General features: G+C 40.1%; 1 non-coding gene across 1 annotated transcript; it reads left to right on the top strand.

Moving 5' to 3' along the window:
* The first annotated feature begins 23,084 nt into the window (after nucleotides 1–23,084).
* Nucleotides 23,085–23,203, top strand: LOC138367357 (5S ribosomal RNA). The gene has a single exon (XR_011229324.1). It is a non-coding gene; the product is annotated as a 5S ribosomal RNA (ribosomal RNA).
* Nucleotides 23,204–26,039: the final 2,836 nt, after the last annotated feature.

Here is a 26,039-nt window from a genome sequence, read left to right as displayed (position 1 = left end):
TGTGTGTGTGTGTGTGTGTATTTCACGAAAATAAAAACGTGATTAAAAATGTGACAATGTCAGACCACGGAGGAAAAATGAAACAGGAATTTCCTTAAGTACTTTCGTATATTAATACATCTTCAGAAGGAGTGCGAAATATACGAAAGTACTTAAGGAAATTCCTGTTTCATTTTTCCTCCGTGGTCTGACATTGTCATATATATATATATATATATATATATATATATATATATATATATATATATATATATATATATATATATATATATATATATATATATATATATATATATATATATATATATATATTATTAAATATGACCGAAAAAGTAAGATTATTAATTCTAACACGAATTTTCTCAATCTTTCGTACATTTCTTTTCACTGTTGGAGGTAAATCAAAAATCAATTCTCCAAAATTCATTTTTATTTCTAGTCTGACGCGACACGAGCGCGTTTCGTAAAACTTATTACATTTTCAAAGACTTTAGTTCACAAATACACAACTGAATAGAACTTACGCATCTCCGATTTTATATCTACATTTGAGTGAGGTGGAAGGGGTGATGTGGCATTAACACAAGACAGAACAAGATGTGGTATTAATAGGGTATTAATTTCATCAACACAAGACAGAACAAAAGGTGGTATTAATAGGGTATTAATTTCATCAACACAAGACAGAACACGAAACAATGGATATTGAATAGAAGTGTTTGTAGAAAGCCTATTGGTCCATATTTCTTGATGCTTCTATATTGGAGCGGAGTCTTGAGGTGGGTAGAATATAGTTGTGCAATAATTGGCTGTTGATTGCTGGTGTTGACTTCTTGATGTGTAGTGCCTCGCAAACGTCAAGCCGCCTGCTATCGCTGTATCTATCGGTGATTTCTGTGTTGTTTACTAGGATTTCTCTGGCGATGGTTTGGTTGTGGGAAGAGATTATATGTTCCTTAATGGAGCCCTGTTGTTTATGCATCGTTAAACGCCTAGAAAGAGATGTTGTTGTCTTGCCTATATACTGGGTTTTTTGGAGCTTACAGTCCCCAAGTGGGCATTTGAAGGCATAGACGACGTTGGTCTCTTTTAAAGCGTTCTGCTTTGTGTTTGGAGAGTTTCTCATGAGTAGGTTGGCCGTTTTTCTGGTTTTATAGTAAATCGTCAGTTGTATCCTCTGATTTTTGTCTGTAGGGGATAACGTTTCTATTAACAATATCTTTCAGGACCCTTTCCTCCGTTTTATGAGCTGTGGAAAAGAAGTTCCTGTAAAATAGTCTAATAGGGGGTATAGGTGTTGTGTTAGTTGTCTCTTCAGAGGTTGCATGGCGTTTCACTTTCCTTCTTATGATGTCTTCCACGAAATCATTGGAGAAGCCGTTGTTGACTAGGACACGCCTTACCCTACAGAGTTCTTCTCTCTGTAGGGTAAGGCAGATCTCTCTGTAGGGTAAGGCTGGTCCTAGTCAACAACGGCTTCTCCAATGGTTTCGTGGAAGACATCATAAGAAGGAAAGTGAAACGACATGTCTATATATATATATATATATATATATATATATATATATATATATATATATATATATATATATGTATATATATATATATATATATATATATATATATATATATATATATATATATATATATATATATATATATATATATATATATATATATATATATATGTGTGTGTGTGTGTGTGTGTATTTCACGAAAATAAAAACGTGATTAAAAATGTGACAATGTCAGACCACGGAGGAAAAATGAAACAGGAATTTCCTTAAGTACTTTCGTATATTAATACATCTTCAGAAGGAGTGCGAAATATACGAAAGTACTTAAGGAAATTCCTGTTTCATTTTTCCTCCGTGGTCTGACATTGTCATATATATATATATATATATATATATATATATATATATATATATATATATATATATATATATATATATATATATATATATATATATATATATATATATATATATATATATATATATATATTATTAAATATGACCGAAAAAGTAAGATTAATAATTCTAACACGAATTTTCTCAATCTTTCGTACATTTCTTTTCACTGTTGGAGGTAAATCAAAAATCAATTCTCCAAAATTCATTTTTATTTCTAGTCTGACGCGACACGAGCGCGTTTCGTAAAACTTATTACATTTTCAAAGACTTTAGTTCATAAATACACAACTGAATAGAACTTACGCATCTCCGATTTTATATCTACATTTGAGTGAGGTGGAAGGGGTGATGTGGCATTAACACAAGACAGAACAAGATGTGGTATTAATAGGGTATTAATTTCATCAACACAAGACAGAACAAAAGGTGGTATTAATAGGGTATTAATTTCATCAACACAAGACAGAACACGAAACAATGGATATTGAATAGAAGTGTTTGTAGAAAGCCTATTGGTCCATATTTCTTGATGCTTCTATATTGGAGCGGAGTCTTGAGGTGGGTAGAATATAGTTGTGCAATAATTGGCTGTTGATTGCTGGTGTTGACTTCTTGATGTGTAGTGCCTCGCAAACGTCAAGCCGCCTGCTATCGCTGTTTCTATCGATGATTTCTGTGTTGTTTACTAGGATTTCTCTGGCGATGGTTTGGTTGTGGGAAGAGATTATATGTTCCTTAATGGAGCCCTGTTGCTTATGCATCGTTAAACGCCTAGAAAGAGATGTTGTTGTCCTGCCTATATACTGGGTTTTTTGGAGCTTACAGTACCCAAGTGGGCATTTGAAGGCATAGACGACGTTGGTCTCTTTTAAAGCGTTCTGCTTTGTGTTTGGAGAGTTTCTCATGAGTAGGTTGGCCGTTTTTCTGGTTTTATAGTAAATCGTCAGTTGTATCCTCTGATTTTTGTCTGTAGGGGATAACGTTTCTATTAACAATATCTTTCAGGACCCTTTCCTCCGTTTTATGAGCTGTGGAAAAGAAGTTCCTGTAAAATAGTCTAATAGGGGGTATAGGTGTTGTGTTAGTTGTCTCTTCAGAGGTTGCATGGCGTTTCACTTTCCTTCTTATGATGTCTTCCACGAAATCATTGGAGAAGCCGTTGTTGACTAGGACACGCCTTACCCTACAGAGTTCTTCTCTCTGTAGGGTAAGGCAGATCTCTCTGTAGGGTAAGGCTGGTCCTAGTCAACAACGGCTTCTCCAATGGTTTCGTGGAAGACATCATAAGAAGGAAAGTGAAACGACATGTCTATATATATATATATATATATATATATATATATATATATATATATATATGTCGTACCTAGTAGCCAGAACTCACTTCTCAGCCTACTATTCAAGGCCCGATTTGCCTAATAAGCCAAGTTTTCCTGAATTAATATATTTACTATAATTTTTTTCTTATGAAATGATAAAGCAACCCTTTTCTCTATGTATGAGGTCAATTTCTTTTTATTGGAGTTAAAATTAACGTAGATATATGACCGAACCTAACCAACCCTACCTAACCTAACCTAACCTATATTTATAGGTAAGGTTAGGTTAGGTAGCCAAAAAAAGCTAGGTTAGGTTAGGTTAGGTAGGTTAGGTAGACGAAAAAACATTAATTCATGAAAACTTGGCTTATTAGGCAAATCGGGCCTTGAATAGTAGGCTGAGAAGTGCGTTCTGGCTATTAGGTACGACATATATATATATATATATATATATATGTCGTACCTAGTAGCCAGAACGCACTTCTCAGCCTACTATGCAAGGCTCGATTTGCCTAATAAACCAAGTTTTCCTTAATTAATATATTTTCTCTAATTTTTTTCTTATGAAAGGATAAAGCTACCCATTTCATTATGTATGAGGTCAATTTTTTTTTATTGGAGTTAAAATTAACGTAGATATATGACTGAACCTAACCAACCCTACCTAACCTAAACTAACCAATCTTTATAGGTTAGGTTCGGTTAGGTAGCCGAAAAAGTTAGGTTAGGTTAGGTTAGGTAGGTTAGGTTGCCGAAAAACAATTAATTCATGAAAACTTGGCTTATTAGGCAAATCGGGCCTTGCATAGTAGGCTGAGAAGTGAGTTCTGGCTATTAGGTACGACATATATATATATATATATATATATATATATATATATATATATATATATATATATATATATATATATATATATATATATATATATATATATATATGTGTGTGTGTGTGTGTGTATTTCACGAAAATAAAAACGTGATTAAAAATGTGACAATGTCAGACCACGGAGGAAAAATGAAACAGGAATTTCCTTAAGTACTTTCGTATATTAATACATCTTCAGAAGGAGTGCGAAATATACGAAAGTACTTAAGGAAATTCCTGTTTCATTTTTCCTCCGTGGTCTGACATTGTCATATATATATATATATATATATATATATATATATATATATATATATATATATATATATATATATATATATATATATATATATATATATATATATATATATATATATATATATATATATATATATATATATATATATATATATATATATATATATATATATATATATATATATATATATATATATATATATATATATATATATATATATATATATATATATATATATATATATATATATATATATATATATATATATATATATATATATATATATATATATATATATATATATATATATATATATATATATATATATATATATTATTAAATATGACCGAAAAAGTAAGATTAATAATTCTAACACGAATTTTCTCAATCTTTCGTACATTTCTTTTCACTGTTGGAGGTAAATCAAAAATCAATTCTCCAAAATTCATTTTTATTTCTAGTCTGACGCGACACGAGCGCGTTTCGTAAAACTTATTACATTTTCAAAGACTTTAGTTCACAAATACACAACTGAATAGAACTTACGCATCTCCGATTTTATATCTACATTTGAATGAGGTGGAAGGGGTGATGTGGCATTAACACAAGACAGAACAAGATGTGGTATTAATAGGGTATTAATTTCATCAACACAAGACAGAACAAAAGGTGGTATTAATAGGGTATTAATTTCATCAACACAAGACAGAACACGAAACAATGGATATTGAATAGAAGTGTTTGTAGAAAGCCTATTGGTCCATATTTCTTGATGCTTCTATATTGGAGCGGAGTCTTGAGGTGGGTAGAATATAGTTGTGCAATAATTGGCTGTTGATTGCTGGTGTTGACTTCTTGATGTGTAGTGCCTCGCAAACGTCAAGCCGCCTGCTATCGCTGTATCTATCGATGATTTCTGTGTTGTTTACTAGGATTTCTCTGGCGATGGTTTGGTTGTGGTAAGAGATTATATGTTCCTTAATGGAGCCCTGTTGCTTATGCATCGTTAAACGCCTAGAAAGAGATGTTGTTGTCTTGCCTATATACTGGGTTTTTTGGAGCTTACAGTCCCCAAGTGGGCATTTGAAGGCATAGACGACGTTGGTCTCTTTTAAAGCGTTCTGCTTTGTGTTTGGAGAGTTTCTCATGAGTAGGTTGGCCGTTTTTCTGGTTTTATAGTAAATCGTCAGTTGTATCCTCTGATTTTTGTCTGTAGGGGATAACGTTTCTATTAACAATATCTTTCAGGACCCTTTCCTCCGTTTTATGAGCTGTGGAAAAGAAGTTCCTGTAAAATAGTCTAATAGGGGGTATAGGTGTTGTGTTAGTTGTCTCTTCAGAGGTTGCATGGCGTTTCACTTTCCTTCTTATGATGTCTTCCACGAAATCATTGGAGAAGCCGTTGTTGACTAGGACACGCCTTACCCTACAGAGTTCTTCTCTCTGTAGGGTAAGGCAGGTCTCTCTGTAGGGTAAGGCTGGTCCTAGTCAACAACGGCTTCTCCAATGGTTTCGTGGATGACATCATAAGAAGGAAAGTGAAACGACATGTCTATATATATATATATATATATATATATATATATATATATATATATATATATATATATATATATATATATATGTGTGTGTGTGTGTGTGTGTGTGTATTTCACGAAAATAAAAACGTGATTAAAAATGTGACAATGTCAGACCACGGAGGAAAAATGAAACAGGAATTTCCTTAAGTACTTTCGTATATTAATACATCTTCAGAAGGAGTGCGAAATATACGAAAGTACTTAAGGAAATTCCTGTTTCATTTTTCCTCCGTGGTCTGACATTGTCATATATATATATATATATATATATATATATATATATATATATATATATATATATATATATATATATATATATATATATATATATATTATATATATATATATATATATATATATATATATATATATATATATATATATATATATATATATATATATATTATTAAATATGACCGAAAAAGTAAGATTAATAATTCTAACACGAATTTTCTCAATCTTTCGTACATTTCTTTTCACTGTTGGAGGTAAATCAAAAATCAATTCTCCAAAATTCATTTTTATTTCTAGTCTGACGCGACACGAGCGCGTTTCGTAAAACTTATTACATTTTCAAAGACTTTAGTTCACAAATACACAACTGAATAGAACTTACGCATCTCCGATTTTATATCTACATTTGAGTGAGGTGGAAGGGGTGATGTGGCATTAACACAAGACAGAACAAGATGTGGTATTCATAGGGTATTAATTTCATCAACACAAGACAGAACAAAAGGTGGTATTAATAGGGTATTAATTTCATCAACACAAGACAGAACACGAAACAATGGATATTGAATAGAAGTGTTTGTAGAAAGCCTATTGGTCCATATTTCTTGATGCTTCTATATTGGAGCGGAGTCTTGAGGTGGGTAGAATATAGTTGTGCAATAATTGGCTGTTGATTGCTGGTGTTGACTACTTGATGTGTAGTGCCTCGCAAACGTCAAGCCGCCTGCTATCGCTGTATCTATCGATGATTTCTGTGTTGTTTACTAGGATTTCTCTGGCGATAGTTTGGTTGTGGGAAGAGATTATATGTTCCTTAATGGAGCCCTGTTGCTTATGCATCGTTAAACGCCTAGAAAGAGATGTTGTTGTCTTGCCTATATACTGGGTTTTTTGGAGCTTACAGTCCCCAAGTGGGCATTTGAAGGCATAGACGACGTTGGTCTCTTTTAAAGCGTTCTGCTTAGTGTTTGGAGAGTTTCTCATGAGTAGGTTGGCCGTTTTTCTGGTTTTATAGTAAATCGTCAGTTGTATCCTCTGATTTTTGTCTGTAGGGGATAACGTTTCTATTAACAATATCTTTCAGGACCCTTTCCTCCGTTTTATGAGCTGTGGAAAAGAAGTTCCTGTAAAATAGTCTAATAGGGGGTATAGGTGTTGTGTTAGTTGTCTCTTCAGAGGTTGCATGGCGTTTCACTTTCCTTTTTATGATGTCTTCCACGAAATCATTGGAGAAGCCGTTGTTGACTAGGACACGCCTTACCCTACAGAGTTCTTCTCTCTGTAGGGTAAGGCTGGTCCTAGTCAACAACGGCTTCTCCAGTGGTTTCGTGGAAGACATCATAAGAAGACAAGTGAAACGACATGTCTATATATGTATATATATATATATATATATATATATATATATATATATATATATATATATATATATATATATATATATATTTATATATATATATATATATATATATATATATATATATATATATATGTATATGTATATATATATCTATATATATATATATATGTATATGTATATATTTATCTATCTATCTATATATATATATATATATATATATATATATATATATATATATATATATATATATATATATATGTATATATATGTATATATATATATATATATATATATATATATATATATATGTATATATATATATATATATATATATATATATATATATATATATATATATATATATATATATATATATATATATATATATATATATATATGACAATGTCAGACCACGGAGGAAAAATGAAACAGGAATTTCCTTAAGTACTTTCGTATATTTTGCACTCCTTCTGAAGATGTATTAATATACGAAAGTACTTAAGGAAATTCCTGTTTCATTTTTCCTCCTTGGTCTGACATTGTCACATTTTTAATCACGTGTTTATTTTCGTGAAATACACACACACACACACATATATATATATATATATATATATATATATATATATATATATATATATATATATATATGCGAACAAGCCTGAATGGTCCCCAGGACATATGCAACTGAAAACTCACACCCCAGAAGTGACTCGAACCCATACTCCCAGAAGCAACGCAACTGGTATGTACAAGACGCCTTAATCCACTTGACCATCACGACCGGACAAAATGAGGTGATAGCCGAGGCTATTTGAACCACCCCACCGCCGGCACTCGGATAGTTATCTTGGGCATAGCATTTTACCAAATCACCTCATTCTTTGGGGCACACGTGAGGAACACAAATGCGAACAAGCCTGAATGGTCCCCAGGACATATGCAACTGAAAACTCACACCCCAGAAGTGACTCGAACCCATACTCCCAGAAGCAACGCAACTGGTATGTACAAGACGCCTTAATCCACTTGACCATCACGACCGGACAAAATGAGGTGATAGCCGAGGCTATTTGAACCACCCCACCGCCGGCACTCGGATAGTTATCTTGGGCATAGCATTTTACCAAATCACCTCATTCTTTGGGGCACACGTGAGGAACACAAATGCGAACAAGCCTGAATGGTCCCCAGGACATATGCAACTGAAAACTCACACCCCAGAAGTGACTCGAACCCATACTCCCAGAAGCAACGCAACTGGTATGTACAAGACGCCTTAATCCACTTGACCATCACGACCGGACAAAATGAGGTGATAGCCTAGGCTATTTGAACCACCCCACCGCCGGCACTCGGATAGTTATCTTGGGCATAGCATTTTACCAAATCACCTCATTCTTTGGGGCACACGTGAGGAACACAAATGCGAACAAGCCTGAATGGTCCCCAGGACATATGCAACTGAAAACTCACACCCCAGAAGTGACTCGAACCCATACTCCCAGAAGCAACGCAACTGGTATGTACAAGACGCCTTAATCCACTTGACCATCACGACCGGACAAAATGAGGTGATAGCCGAGGCTATTTGAACCACCCCACCGCCGGCACTCGGATAGTTATCTTGGGCATAGCATTTTACCAAATCACCTCATTCTTTGGGGCACACGTGAGGAACACAAATGCGAACAAGCCTGAATGGTCCCCAGGACATATGCAACTGAAAACTCACACCCCAGAAGTGACTCGAACCCATACTCCCAGAAGCAACGCAACTGGTATGTACAAGACGCCTGAATCCACTTGACCATCACGACCGGACCATTCAGGCTTGTTCGCATTTGTGTTCCTCACGTGTGCCCCAAAGAATGAGGTGATTTGGTAAAATGCTATGCCCAAGATAACTATCCGAGTGCCGGCGGTGGGGTGGTTCAAATAGCCTCGGCTATCACCTCATTTTGTCCGGTCGTGATGGTCAAGTGGATTAAGGCGTCTTGTACATACCAGTTGCGTTGCTTCTGGGAGTATGGGTTCGAGTCACTTCTGGGGTGTGAGTTTTCAGTTGCATATGTCCTGGGGACCATTCAGGCTTGTTCGCATTTGTGTTCCTCACGTGTGCCCCAAAGAATGAGGTGATTTGGTAAAATGCTATGCCCAAGATAACTATCCGAGTGCCGGCGGTGGGGTGGTTCAAATAGCCTCGGCTATCACCTCATTTTGTCCGGTCGTGATGGTCAAGTGGATTAAGGCGTCTTGTACATACCAGTTGCGTTGCTTCTGGGAGTATGGGTTCGAGTCACTTCTGGGGTGTGAGTTTTCAGTTGCATATGTCCTGGGGACCATTCAGGCTTGTTCGCATTTGTGTTCCTCACGTGTGCCCCAAAGAATGAGGTGATTTGGTAAAATGCTATGCCCAAGATAACTATCCGAGTGCCGGCGGTGGGGTGGTTCAAATAGCCTCGGCTATCACCTCATTTTGTCCGGTCGTGATGGTCAAGTGGATTAAGGCGTCTTGTACATACCAGTTGCGTTGCTTCTGGGAGTATGGGTTCGAGTCACTTCTGGGGTGTGAGTTTTCAGTTGCATATGTCCTGGGGACCATTCAGGCTTGTTCGCATTTGTGTTCCTCACGTGTGCCCCAAAGAATGAGGTGATTTGGTAAAATGCTATGCCCAAGATAACTATCCGAGTGCCGGCGGTGGGGTGGTTCAAATAGCCTCGGCTATCACCTCATTTTGTCCGGTCGTGATGGTCAAGTGGATTAAGGCGTCTTGTACATACCAGTTGCGTTGCTTCTGGGAGTATGGGTTCGAGTCACTTCTGGGGTGTGAGTTTTCAGTTATATATATATATATATATATATATATATATATATATATATATATATATATATATATATATATATATATATATATATATATATATATATATATATATATATATATATATATATATATATATATATATATATATATATATATTTTTTTTTTTTTTTTTTTTTTTTTTTTATAGAAGGGGTACCACGTCTGGTGCAAGTGTAGGGACCCATAGCCTCGGAGAAGAAAATAAAGAGTACTCAGAGAAGACCTTGTGGATCCTCACTGAACACTTTGATATTTTCTTCTCCTACCACCCCTATTCTTTTGTTAAGTGTGTATATTTATCTAACTTTATTTGAAAATGTCATTACACAAAAAAAGTTACAATATTGATTACATACAGGGTACAAGGCGCTTGTCAGAAGTTGAAAAACTCCTCCAGCTCCTCAGATGGCGGGCAGGAACCGTGGATGCAGTGAGCATTTCCTCTCTGGATTGCCACACTAAGGCGCTGAAAAAGAAAACTGGCAGCTCTAGGGTCTCTAGTTGTTTCGATTAGCTTAGACCCCAACTCTTTCAAAAAGCTAGCAGCACTTTTACCCCAGGCACCAAGTGTCTCTGAGGCAATGGGGACAAAATTGTAGTGGTGCTCAAGGTCTCTGTATTTACGTGACTTGGCTGCTTCCCGGTGATTGGCAGCTCCTCCTGCTTGTGTAGCACTGAAGTCAACATAGGTATTGGCTAAAGTTGAAACGCAAGTGTAGTCCCACACCAACTGTCTACCATTCTTCCAGGGGTTCACCGTAATTCCATCTGGGCGACCGACAGGCTCATCAGAGTTGCGGGACATTAGGTAACGGGGCTCTCTCTCTGCTGGACAGCCGGCTGTGGTAAGGCTTCTCTTAATAATGTCATTAACCTCACCGTGTCTTGCATGCCATCCTCCCGTCCTTTGGCAAAGAAGGCCATGCCGTCCATTTCTGTCGGCCTCTGCCTCGCCGCAAATACACCTGTATTCGGTGTGGATTGGGGCAGCGAGGCGGAGAGCCACGGCTATTCGGAGGGCCTGTGGTGTGAGACGGGTGCCGGTTGCTGACATTGGGGTTGCTAATAGGAAATTACCTGCATGGGGAGCTGATACAGCTCTAAGTCGGGCAGTGTCATGTGGTGTTGTCGCAGCTTCTAGCAAAGTTGCAGCTTCTTGGTCGGCAATGGGGCGATCCCAGCTGGATTGCTTATGGGCTTCAGAAGGCGGTGGTTGGGGTGCTGGTCCTGCGAGAGAGACCCATTTGGTTGTGCAGTCTGTGAAGCTGGGATCATGCACCCCTGCCTGATCTACTTAGATCCATTTCTAATAGATCAGCTAAAGGGCGATTTAAGTAGAATCATTGAAAAACATTTGTCTCACTAATTTATTGTATATATTTACTTCTTTATGTTATAATCACCTATATATTATGCTTGTATGTCTGCTGTATCAGATGGGCCATTGTGCTACATCGGATGTGCCAATTGGGTGCATCTGATGGGCCAATGGGCCTTCTGCGTTGTCCAAGTATTGTACCTCACCTTACTTCACCACTCCTTCCTGCCTATTTATACCCATCACTCGATCTGTAAAATGACCTTCTGAAGATGTATTTAATATACGAAAGTACTTAAGGAAATTTCCTGTTTCATTTTTCCTCCGTGGTCTGACATTGTCACATTCTTAATCACGTGTTTATTTTCGTGATATACACACACATATATATATATATATATATATATATATATATATATATATATATATATATATATATATATATATATATATATATGTATATATATAAATATATATATATATATATATATATATATATATATAAATATATATATATATATATATATATATATATATATATATATATATATATATATATATATATATATATATATATATATATATATATATATATATGTATATATATATATATATATATATATATATATATATATATATATATATATATATATATATATATATATATATATATATATATATATATATATATATTTATTTGCGGAAAATCCACAGAGAAATATGAAATGAGGTGAACGTTTCGGCTTTGTTAAAGCCTTTGTCAACACCAGACTGACACTGACATTTGAGTCAGTCTGGTGTTGACAAAGGCTTTAACAAAGCCGAAACGTTCACCTCATTTCATATTTCTCTGTGGATTTTCCGCATAAAATGATCAGTGTTTTGTGATCGTCAATTGCATATATTTATATATATATATATTTAGGGGTACCAGCACTGGTTTAATTAAAGGGACCCACATCCTCGAAGAAGAATATAAATAGTGTTCAGAGAAGACCTTATATTCTCACTGAATACTTTAATCTTTTCATTTCCTACCACATCTATTAATATTTTGTATTACAATGCTACAGTTTACAGAAAATACACACTTATATAACAATATACAAATCAGTGTTCGAAGACCTCGTCCAGCTCTTTGTAACAAACTAAGCTTGTTGTAAGAATTATCCAGAATTTTCCAGAAGTCGTGTAGGGACCTGACCTCACAACGTGCATTCGTCTGGGGATTAGCAAGTCTGAAGTCACAAAATGGCTGACGTCTTTGTTCATAGTTTCGTATAATGAACCATTCTATAGTATTCACTTATTTAGAGAAATTAGCCTTTATTCATTTTGCATTCAAATTGTATTGTGTAATATTACTGTTTATAATATCATGAGTATTCTAATTATTAGGATATTGAGTTAAGTCACCATCAGTGACGTCACGAATCAGGACTACTCTTTATTGCGGAGTGACCTGGCGGTCATAGGTCAACAGTTTCCACATTCAGTAATTCTCAAAGGTCAAATAGCCATTTTGGGATCGGGAATAGCCCTTCCTTAAGAGACTTGTGTAATTTACCTTCAGTAAAATATTTTTTTTTTTTTTTTTTTTTTTTTGAGATATATACAAGAGTTGTTACATTCTTGTACAGCCACTAGTACGTGTAGCGTTTCGGGCAAGTCCTTAATCCTATGGTCCCTGGAATACGATCCCCTGCCGCGAAGAATCGTTTTTTCATCCAAGTACACATTTTACTGTTGCGTTAAACAGAGGCTACAGTTAAGGAATTGCGCCCAGTAAATCCTCCCCGGCCAGGATACGAACCCATGACATAGCGCTCGCGGAACGCCAGGCGAGTGTCTTACCACTACACCACGGAGACTGTGAATCCAGATTTCAACCAATCTGGATCAATTCAGTGCAACTGAGGTTAATTATTAAACTTAAGCCTTGCTAGTAACTTGGTAAAACTTAGACTATGCGGAAGGATACAATGCTCTAGTCTGGGGAAGACCAGACGAAGAGAGATTAGTGTGGGATCGAGATCAACTAGGGGAGGTCAACCATCTCACCTCTCCCCCCAAGACCAGCACTCCACCCAAGCTGGTCAACATAGAGGTATAGTTGCTATGGTTATTTATAGGGATAGCCAATTCATTGCCAAGTAGGGAGTGTTAAATTGATAGGGAGTGCACATCTTTAGATTTTGTTTTAGTTTTTCTTTTAATAAATTAATTAGTTAGTAATTTGTCTTGTTATTAATTTCCATGTGTGAGTTCTATTTATGTGAGATGGTCCTTGTCACGTGGTCCCCATGAGGCAGAGTTGAATTGGGCGCCGATTCTAACATCAAGTCTGAATTCATTATTCCCATTGATTTTTAATTCCACGAGTAAGACCCAAGGGCATATGTTACTAGTGGGGATCAAGCCCCAAAGTTAGCATGATCGATCCAGACCTCGAACATGGCTCAGTGTTACTGGTCTGGTGGTGGCAGCGTAAAGGCGACCCTAGGGTTTTGCTAGAAGCCTAGTCCACGTCATACGGGTTGTAGAATCTCAGGTCGGTATCGTCTTGAGACCACGTGGCGTGGGGTCGGCTCAAGTGAAAGTTTTGGGGTCCCTTGGTACAGAGAACAAAAGTAAAGTAAGAATACGGATAGAGGGAGAAAAAGCAGGGAAGATCATTCGAGAACCCCCCCCCCTCCGTGTTACAATGGTGCACAGCGGTGGTTTCAACAATTTTGTTTGAAATTGTTGAAAGGCTCACGCGTCTCGCCATTCAGACACGTGCGTGGATGCTAGGGAGGACAGCCGCGGGCCAGGATTAGTCGTGTGCCTCACAACAGTGCGTTTGAGTGGGGATTGGCGAATCTTGGGTTCATGCGGGCTGATACGATAAAGGTTTAGTTAGTAAGATTAGGATGTTAAGATTTATTGGCTAAGGAGACCGCTCCGAGTTGATTGGACTGGGTACCATACTCGACCCATGGCAATTAATTCAGAGGTGTTTGGAGCCGCCATACTCTCAACAGCAGTTCCTTGTGGGCTGTCTGGGTGGATTTATCTGTGGGACGCCAGGAGATAGGTCCGAGGGTGTTATTAGACGACCCAAAACGCTAGGAAAAACGTAAATCCGTGAAGGGCGTTGCGGCCGCCGAGGGACGGACTAGTAACCTACCTAGCAGCGATTCAACAACTAAGTGATCGCACACTTAGTGGAGGTTGAGTCGTCCCTAGTCTTAATTGTTGCTGAAAGCTGCGTGTCGCTCTGTTATAACCTAGATGGTCGAGTCCCCTAGGCTAGGTGCGGTACGGCGAGCCGGTAGGAGCGATTATAGGATTAAGTCGAGTGTATCTTTGAATTAAGTATACTTAAATTTATAAAGTAATTCCGTTTATTTGCGTTGTTCTAGAGATTAATTTTTTTCCCTAAATTCAATCCCCGGTTAAATGTTTTTCCCAAGTGTTAGTATTTTCTTGTATATTAGGCTAGGTGCGTACATTAAGCTTTGCTATTCCCTATTATATTAGTCTAAGTCAGAGGCGTTGGTTCTAGAGTGTAGTTAATCCTTGGGACTTAGGGCTGTATATTGGTCACTATAGTTAGTGAAGGAGTTTATGTTAAGGGATAGTAATTTTCGTTGTAAAGGTTTGAGAGAGCACGTGGAAATATTTCTAAGTATTTTGGGATAAGTTTTCGGCTAAGTCAACGTCGGAAAGTCGTTAACTATAACTAATTTGTATTCGTGGGTCACGTGTATGATCTGGGTATCATTTGGATTCCCCAGTCGATGCGGATGATATTATTCTAGTGTTTACCAGTAAGACGGTAGAATTGTGTTTTTTAGACTTAGAACTTTTTTTTCTGGAAAAGTAGGTGGAAATTTTTCAAAGTCCAGCTTTGGGCTAGAATCATACATTTTGGCGAAAATTCGAATTTTCATGTTTCCTGTATATTCTAGGGTCAGTATTACCCTCTAGTGCGCGCAAGGGATGTAATTCTGTTCTTAAGCATTAAACAGTGATAATTACATTTTTGCCGAATTTAGTTATTTTTCGAGAAAATCGTGTTGTAATTTTGTCAGAGTCCACTTGAGGTGAAAACCTCGGATTTTGACAAAAATTCGAATTAATGAGTGTTGAAACCGCCTGATGTGTCAGTAGTATTCTGTATACAGCGTCAGTGTTAAATAACAGCGTATTTATATCTGTGAACGACAAACCCATTTTTTGTGAATTAAGGGAGTTTGCGATATTTGGGGTGATAGAATATTTTTCCTCGTTGTCAGAAAAATTGGCAGAGTCCAGCATTGAGTAAAAAAATGCAGTTTTCGATAAAAAAAAATCAATTTTGGCAAGCAAATATATGTCCTGGGTGTCTATATTAATCGCTAGAGCGGTTTATTAACGTAAAACTAGTTATTTTCCTTCAGAACAAAAATTTTGATATTTCAGCGTTTAAGCGAAAAAGCGCGGGACTTAGTTTTTTTTTCAGCGCGGCTGGTCCCGCTCCACCAGTCATCAGTGGCCACGCTGCTTACTTCAAGTGCGTTTAGTATTCAAGTACAGTAAATATTCTTTATTAATACATCACGAGTGCTGCGCGGTAGTTGCGTTATCATTCAAATTGTTTTATATAAAATAGATTCTTTAATTTCTTTTAACGTAAAGGACTTAGGTAATAGAACTGCGGGTTATTTCACGGTCAGACGCAAGTGTGGGGCAGACGCTCATTCATTGAATTCACTTCAGCGATTCTCTCGATTAATCGTTGTATTTCCTATTTTGGGAATTTAGTAGTTTTCTCTTGGAAAAGAGTTGTGATTTTTTTTTTTTTAGTATAAGATCACGGTTGTAGTGAGTCCGGGTCGAGGGTGTACTAAAGGATAGTTACAAGAGACATGGCACACAGGGTATCACAGGGAATGTTTAACCCAGAGAGTGACCAGACAGTGGGGACCAGTGGGAGTGAAAGTGTAGAGGACAGCATCTCTTCCGACACCACGGGGGACCGCTCAGGTAGCTCAGCTGACGTCACAGGTGGGGTCAGTGGGACTGAAACGACGAGTTCACGGGTTCCGCATGGGACTGGGCAGTCGAGGGTATCTTTCCATCCCAGTACAGATACGATTATTGACATGAGTGGGGAGTCTTGCGAGGATTCGTCCCAAGAGTGGGGGGTGTCGTCTTGGGTTCCCCAACAAATAACATCGACGCCATGCCAACAGGGCAGACAGGGAGCTGGACATGGGGGCTTCAGTTAGTATGGTAGGACCTCCCACTTCGGTCAGTAGAGAACTTCACCAGCAACCTGTTCAACGGGAACAGGGACAACCACACCAATAGCAGGAACTACCCCACATAACACCAATACCACAACACCTAGGTACACCTCATCCGTCACTACAACAACCCCAACCCCACCTCCCATACCAACCCCATCCTCACTTCCTATACCAGCCCCAACCTCCATTCCTATACCCACCCTTCCCCCAACCCCAGGCCACCCCATATCCCTTCCAACAGGCCACCCCATACCCACCCCAACCCTAGGCCACCCACACTGAACCTGAACCCCAACCTCAATCCACACCCCAACCCGAGGCCACCCACACCATACCTCAACCCCAGCTTCCATCCACACCCCAACCCCAGGCCACCCACACCATACCTCAACCCCAACCCCAGGCCACCCACACTGTACCTCAACCTCAACCTCCATCCACACCCCAATTGTTCTGCATAACGTTACCTTCTGCTATGGGGCCATTTTTATTTGCGGAGGGAGCGGTTGTGAGTTATAAAGACCTAGTCCCACAGGCCGCCACAGCCTTGGACAGGCAGACGCGCACAGGGACATCGGGCACTCAGTTGTCGCCATACGTAGAGGCGAGGGAGCCAAGCCGGGTAACTGTAGCGCAGGTTCATCAGGCGGGAAGCAGCCCTCAGCTGCAAGTTCGAGCTACCCTGCGCGGGGTAACAACAGGGATCCGCGGAGGTGTTACTCCCGCGGGAAGCGCGGACATATACAGAGGGACTGTAAAGTCACTACTACGAAAGCATGAAAGCAGGCTCCTAGTGATGGTAGGCCTACTTTTGAGGTGAAAGTGGAAGGTGTAAGATTGACACCTTTTGTTGATACAGGAAGCCAGGCAATGGTAATTAAAAAGTCAGCCTTCAGCAATTTTAAGTATGCACTTCTTAAACGTTGCGCAAAGACATTAACAGCGGTCAATGGGGAAAAGATTGAGATCGTAGGTCAAGGTACAGTTAATTTTGAGATTGATGGGGCATTGCAGCCTCACACATGTACAACCGTAGAGAACCTTGATTTTCCTGGTCACATCTTAATGGGAACTGATTTTCTGTCGCGATTTGATTATTCCTTGTCTGCTCAAAAAGGGGCTAGGAACTGCAGGTTGCAGTTGGGACAGACTTCCCACCCAGTGGAGATGATCGACCATCCCCCAGTTGCAGCTTCAATTAAGAGGAAGCAGAAATATAATGCGCACTATCCAAAATTGATTTTTAAGTCTCTTCCAGACACAGTTAAGAGGCCATGCGCATTGCATGCATTGACCAAACAGAGTTGCCCACCACATTCTGTAAAATTTATTAAAGTAGCCGTGGGACGTCACATCCAACCAGGTACCACCCTTCAGGTGGCTGGGAGATGTGATAGCTTATTAATTCCTCATCACTTAATCGTAGTGCTCGATAAAGGTGCACTCATTCCAGTTGTCAATCTTTCACATAAGACTTTTCGCTTCAGGGCAGGTGATAGGGTATCTCAGGGAACCATGGTGGAGGACACAGAAATCTTTCACCATGAGTCAGCTGAGACGCCAGCCGTCACTGCACAATGTAGTGCATTGCACATGATAGATACGAAAACTCCATCCATAGTACAATACGAGACGAGAAATGTTGCACAGAATGTAGAAGAAGTAGAAAAATTTATTTCAGCACTTGATTTGCAACATGTTGCACAGGCAGATAGGAAGGCACTGAGAGGAGTTTTACGAAAATTCACGAAATTATTTGCGACAGAGGATGACCAGATTGGTCTCCTTGATAAGATCGAGCACACCATTCCAACTGGTGACCATTTGCCTGTGTACACGAGACAGTGGAGGTTGCCGGAACAGGCAAAGAACTTTATCAGGGAGGAGTGCCAGAAAATGTTGAGACAGGGCGTAATAGAGCCTAGTACGTCACCGTGGCTCTCTCCTGTTGTGCTAGTTCGGAAACCGGACGGTAGTTATCGTTTCTGTGTTGACTACCGGAAGGTGAATGAATTAACTAAGGGTGATGTGTATCCGTTGCCCCGAATACAGGAGATAATAGATCAATTTGGTGCGGCTAAGTACTTCTCAACTCTTGACGCGAAATCGGCGTATTGGGCGATTCCGTTGGCAGAACAGGATAGGGAAAAAACAGCATTCTCGGATGGTAGGCACACTTATCAATTCCGTAGGATGCCGTTTGGTTTAAAGACAGCGCCTTCGTCGTTTCAGAGGGCCATCAATTTCATCCTTAGTCCGGTACTGGGTAGGCATTCTTTAGCGTACCTGGATGATGTTGTGATATATTCCAGGACGTTTGAGGAACACCTACGGGACTTGACTGAGACTTTGACGTTGTTAGACCAGGCAGGATTCAAGCTTAACGTTCAGAAAAGCACCCCGGCGGCTCAGAAATTTAAATTTCTGGGGTTCCAGGTGTGCCCAGACGGTATCCGACCTGACCCAGATTCTTGCCGCGCCATTGCTAACATGCCTACTCCTAGGACAGCAAAGGACGTGCGTAGGTTTTTGGGGGCGGCCGGATATTTTCGTCGTCATATTGAAGGTTTCGCTGGCATTTCAGCACCCCTGACTGATCTGACAAAGAAAAATGTGAAGTTTGTATGGAAATCTGAGCATGACGAGGCCTATCGCAAACTGAAAGACCAACTAATCACGACACCGGTATTGGCTATTTCTGATTTTGAGAAAGAGTGGGAGGTGCACACTGACGCCAGCGGTATTGCTATTGGCGGGTGCTTAATTCAGCGAGATGCGGATAATTTACCCCATCCAGTAGCCTATTTCAGTAGGAAGGTCAAAGGACATGAAGTTCGTTATTCAGCTACGGATCGGGAGGCACTGGCAGTAGTAGAATCAGTTAGGTATTTCGAGTCTTACCTATTTCAGAGGCACTTTGTAATCTACACAGACCATCGAGCCTTGACACACATATTTAAAAAGCGAACAAAATGCCCACGAATGTCACGCTGGTCTCACGAACTTTCGGCCCACTCATTCCAGATTTTGTACAAGCCTGGTCCAGCACATGTTGTGCCAGATACGCTAAGTAGGAACATAGCGACAGTTCAAGTTAATGAAAATATTGAAACCATTCCATCAGATAAAATGAGAGAATACCAGATGAGTGAGCCTAGATGGAAAGAAATTATTGAGTATTTAGAGGGAGGAAAATACCCGAAAAAGAAAAAGAATTTACCTATTCATGATTTTGAAATGAAACAGGGCGTCCTGTATTATGTTAATAGCCAGAATGATAGGGCAGTATTTCAACTAGTTATTCCGGACGCGTTGCGGTCATCAGCGTTAAAGCTTGCGCATGCTTCTAAAATTGCAGGGCATCCGGGGGTCTTTAAAACGCACTTAAAAGCAAAGTCTCTATTTTATTTCCAGGATTACTTTCTGAAGTAATCAATTTCGTGAAGTCGTGCAATTGTTGCCAGAGGAGGAAAGGCACCCTTAAGGTACAAGCCCCATTTCAGGAATTTCCTGAAATTCGTGAACCGTTAGATCGTGTGGGGGCTGATATGATTGATTTACATCACAGTCATTCAGGTAACAGACACGTGTTGACCATCTGTCTAGGTACACTACACTAGTTGCATTACCTCAGAAGGATTCTCGTACGGTTGCAGATGCGTTCTTGCGTAAGTTCGTTGCTGTATTCGGACCTCCTAAAGTTTTAGTCTCTGACCGGGGTCAAGAATTCAATGGGAATATATTTAGAGAAGTTTGTAAGATTTTAGAGACAACTTCGGCTTTTACAACAGCCTACCACCCACAAGCAAACGGAATGACGGAACGGACTAATCGTTCAGTCAAGGATATGCTTGCAATCCTAGCTGAACATGACGCAAACTCTTGGGATGAACACCTTCCCTATGTTAAATTAGCCTTGAATACTGCCATCCACCAATCAATTAACACCCAACCACTTCATTTGTTTACTGGTAATTCATGCAATTTCCCCTCAGGTCTGCTTAACAGACATAATGTTGCATACGGGGAGGACTATCCTTCAGAGGTCCTTGGAAAAATGAGAAATGCATGGAATATTGCAGCTGAAGCGTCCAAGAAGGCACGGAATCGGTATGCTCACTTTTATGACAAGAAAGTGCGCCCTCTTGAGTTGAAGGAAGGAAGCCTCGTATTGAGAGTGAATGACGCTGCGCCCGCCAATCAGAGCAGGAAACTAGCTCCAAGGTGGCGAGGGCCATATAGAGTAATGAAAAGGGCGGGGCCGGTTAATCTTGTTATAAAAGGAGTATTCGAGGACCAGGTGGAAAGGACAATTCATGTAAATAAATTGAGACAATATCATGCTAGAGAGGAATTAGAACTGCCTTCAGGGGGATCTAGTTCCTGACTCAGCAGTGCTGACTCATGGCTTCATCGACGAGTCAGAGGACGAGGATGACCCTCTGTCATCGCTCATCAGTAGTCAGGTGCAGTCTCGCCACCCTATGGTGACGAGATCTCGCGCTGTACAGTAAAGTAACTTCCTTGGTTAGTATAATTTAGTATTCATTAGATTTTCCTGTAAAGGCAATGAGGTGTACTATCTCTATACTTGACTCAGGTAGCAACTTTTACCGTGCTCTGGGGTTCCACCTCCACCAAACCCAGAGTATATCTATCCTTCAGCTGTGTTGTGTCTGTCTGTTCCCAGGTCTGATTGGTACACCGACCCAGTTGTTCCAGCCACACGTGAACCCTTGTCTGTAAAGACCGAGGGGGGAGGCACGTTACACAAAGCCCTCCCCCCACCAGTCCCAGTAACCCATACATCAGTTACTTTGGGGATGAGTGACTGTCCAAGAGTCACCCGGCCGACGCCTCACGTCACTAACGAGGTTGTCAGGGCCAGCGAGCTGTCCACATTATAGCAGTTACCGGAGGTGCCATACAACGCCGGGGTAGCTGTCTCAAGATCACCAATACCCACCTGCTGCGTCATCAAGACTGCAGCCATTCCAGCAGTGTTGGAGGAGTGGTAAAGAAATGGAAAGCACGTAGCAGTACTCAAGAATTTCGCCGGAAGATTAATGATTACGGCATCTGAAGTAACAAGAAAGCAGAACTAAGGCGGTCACAGGTGGAAGGCACGGTTTCCCTACAGAGTACCGAGACTCGCTAATAGAAGGTCGCAAAATTGTCTCCTTTGGCCTAAAGTCGGCGGTACGAGGGTATACACAGTTGGTGTTTACGGCCTAGTTACCTGGTGACATCAAGAAACGCCTGAGATGTCGTGAGCAATGATGGAAGACGAGATTCACCTGTTCTGCAATCAAGCAACCCGCCTCTACGACCCTCTGACACCACTCCTGTTACGAGACACTGTTGGTACATCCAGTCCTGCTCTGCTGTGGTTATCTGCGCCGTCAAGTTTAGATCAAGACTGCCGTGTGAACTGTGATTGATATGAAGGCGTGTGGACTGTCGGGAGCCAGATCAATGGCCGAAGTAACATTATTCTACAGCTGTCACTTGGCACTCAGCTCTACTACACTCTGTCGTCATTCAAGACTACCGGATGGGAGTACAAGAGGACCAGGTATTGATGTCTACACATGGGAAGAAGCAAGATCGACACCGTCATCGTCAGCGACTACATTCAGCATCCATCATCATCGATTTTTTTTCTCGATTACTCAATATGAACAATTGATACAAACGATACAGTTGGCTCTGAACATCTGTGTAAAGAATAAATGGATACTTTTGTTTAAATGTTGAAAAACAGATTTAGAATCACAATACTTTATAAATGTTGAAAAACAGATTTAAAATAATTATTCTGGTATAATGATATATGAAAATGTTACTCTATATATTGGTCATTGATTAAAATCGAAGCCCCTGTGTAATTGTGTAAGCCCAGAACAAACGGTTATGGAAAATTATGTTGTGTGCTATTTTTTTCAGAATGTTTGAACACAGGAGAGGCGGACCAATAGAAACATTGACACTTCTAGTGAGTGCGAACACTTGGCTGTACAGTCAGCTGAAACCTGTGATATAGTATAGGATTTTTTTTATATTTTTAGATACCAACGAGATTTGCGATTTGCCAACGGCCATACCACGTTGAGAACACCGCTTCTCGTCCGATCAGCGAAGTTAAGCAACGTTGGGTTTGGTTAGTACTTGGATGGGTGACCGCCTGGGAACACCAAATGCTGTTGGCAATAATGTTTTGCCCGAAACGCATAGCGTAATAGTGGCTTTAGGCATTGTATGTACTAGCTCTATCTATATATCAATCCATTAATGTAACATCACTTGTATGTATATACCTTACCTGAATAAACATCTGAATCTGAATACATGTAATAAACGTTAGGTGTGTTCCTTAGCATGTCAAGGTTGACATTGATTGGGGAGTGGTCAGTACACGGATGTGAGCTTGATAGTTCCGTAGTACGCTCCCGGATGACTGAAAGTTCAGTCTGAAGATATAACTTTATGTTTTATATTTGAGCACGGTGTGGCCGGCTCTAGAGGACACATGAACTTGGCTAGTGAAGAGCCATGAGATTTTAATAGCTAGTCTTTGATGGGAGAGTAGGGACATGTTATTTAGCTATGTCAGTAAGGGTAGGATGTATGTTTCCTGATGTTGGAGGATTGCTGTCAGTTGACAGCTGAGAAATTTATGAATTTAAACATGTTGATGATGTTGGACACTCAAATAACTGTCGAATTTTATTAGTTAGGTTAGCTTTTGTTTGTGGCATGAGTTGAATTGTGGGTTTGGATACTAAACCTCGTTATTTTTAACAAATTAACAAGGTTTACTAAGTGCTTGTGTGGGGGGGGGGGGGGTTGTAACAAACTAAGCATGTTGTAAGAATTATCCAGAAGGTTCCAGAAGTCGTGTAGGGACCTGGCCTCACAACGCGCATTCCTCTGGGGATTAGCAAGTCTGAAGTCACAAAATGGCTGACGTCTTTGTTCATAGTTTCATATAATGAACCATTCTATAGTATTCACTTATTTAGAGAAATTAGCCTTTATTAATTTTGCATTCAAATTGTATTGTGTAATATTACTGTTTATAATATCATGAGTATTCTAATTATTAGGATATTGAGTTAAGTCACCATCAGTGACGTCACGAATCAGGACTACTCTTTATTGCGGAGTGACCTGGCGGTCATAGGTCAACAGTTTCCATGTTCAGTAATTCTTAAAGGTCAAATAGCCATTTTGGGATCGGGAATAGCCCTTCCTTAAGAGACTTGTGTAATTTACCTTCAGTAAAATATTTCAACCAATCTGGATCAATTCAGTGCAACTGAGGTTAATTGTTAAACTTAAGCCTTGCTAGTAACTTGGTAAAACTTAGACTATGCGGAAGGATACAATGCTCTAGTCTGGGGAAGACCAGATGAAGAAAGATTAGTGTGGGATCGAGATCAACTAGGGGAGGTCAACCATCTCACCTCTCCCCCCAAGACCAGCACTCCACCCAAGCTGGTCAACATAGAGGTATAGTTGCTATGGTTATTTATAGGGATAGCCAATTCATTGCCAAGTAGGGAGTGTTAAATTGATAGGGAGTGCACATCTTTAGATTTTGTTTTAGTTTTTCTTTTAATAAATTAATTAGTTAGTAATTTGTCTTGTTATTAATTTCCATGTGTGTGTTCTATTTATGTGAGTTGGTCCTTGTCACGTGGTCCCCACGAGGCAGAGTTGAATTGGGCGCCGATTCTAACATCGAGTCTGAATTCATCATTCCCATTGATTTTTAATTCCACGAGTAAGACCCAAGGGTATATGTTACTAGTGGGGATCAAGGCCCAAAGTTATTGATTAGCATGATTGATCCAGACCTCGATCATGGCTCAGTGTTACTGGTCTGGTGGTGGCAGCGTAAAGGCGACCCTAGGGTTTTGCTAGAAGCCTAGTCCACGTCATATGGGTCGTAGAATCTCAGATCGGTATCGTCTTGAGACCACGTGGCAGGGGGTCGGCTCAAGTGAAAGTTTTGGGGTCCCTTGGTACAGAGAACAAAAGTAAAGTAAGAATACGGGTAGAGGGAGAAAAAGCAGGGAAGATCATTCGAGAACCCCCCCCCCCCCCACCGTGTTACATCTTCGGGGGTTGGGTGCGTACCCAAGATACAGCACGCATTTCCCCTCTGAACAGCGACACTGAGGCGCTGGAACATGAAACTGGCCGCTCTTGGGTCTCTAGTCTTCTCAATGAGTTCCTCGCCCAGCTCCTTCAGAACTTAAGTGCACATTTACCCCAGGCGCCCAGAGTCTCAGAGCCTATTGGCACGAACCTGTAACAACGTTCTAGGTCCCTGTACTTGTTAGTTTTCTGGGTCTCCCTGAAGGTGGCCGCCCAGCCACCTTCAGGGTAAGGTGGCTGGGCGGCCACCTTACCCTGAAGGTGGCCGAGCACCAAGCTGTGCTGTAAGGTAGATAGGTATCAGCCAATGTAGATGCACACGTGTAGTCCCACACGACCTGTTTACCTTCCCTCCACGGCTGCAGGGTGACTCCATCTGGGCGTTTTTGGCTGATGTCAGGCCTGGACAAGTGAGGTTTCCTTTGTGCTGGGCACCCAGCTGAAGCCAAACTTCTCTTGATGATGTCATTGACTGCTTCATGTCTGGCAATCTTTCCCTGTGTCTTACGACAGATGAGACCATGGCTGCCGTATTGGTCTGCCCGTGCTTTTCCGCAAATACACCAGTGCTCGGTGGAGATAGGGGCAGCAAGGCGCAGAGCAACACCAATACTTAGGGTCCGATGGTCCAGGCGGGTGCCCAAGGCGGAATTAGGGACTGCCAACAGGAAGTCCCCGGCATGGGGCGCTTGCACAGCTAGAAGACGCATTTTGTCCTTCCTGGAAGCTGCCTCCAGCAATGATGTGGCGATGTTTTCCACTATGGGGCTATCCCATTTGGACTGTTTGCAGTCATTTGGAGAAGTCGGTCGAGGATGAGAGTTGACATGAGTGTCCCACTGACTGGCTCCTTCCGCGAATTTGGGATCAGGAAGCGCAATG

Source organism: Procambarus clarkii, chromosome 2 (genome assembly GCF_040958095.1).
Source record: "Procambarus clarkii isolate CNS0578487 chromosome 2, FALCON_Pclarkii_2.0, whole genome shotgun sequence".
Classification (NCBI taxonomy): Eukaryota; Metazoa; Arthropoda; class Malacostraca; order Decapoda; family Cambaridae; genus Procambarus; species Procambarus clarkii.
The sequence above is the reverse complement of the archived record's forward strand: the minus strand, read 5'-3'. Positions and strand labels throughout refer to the sequence as shown.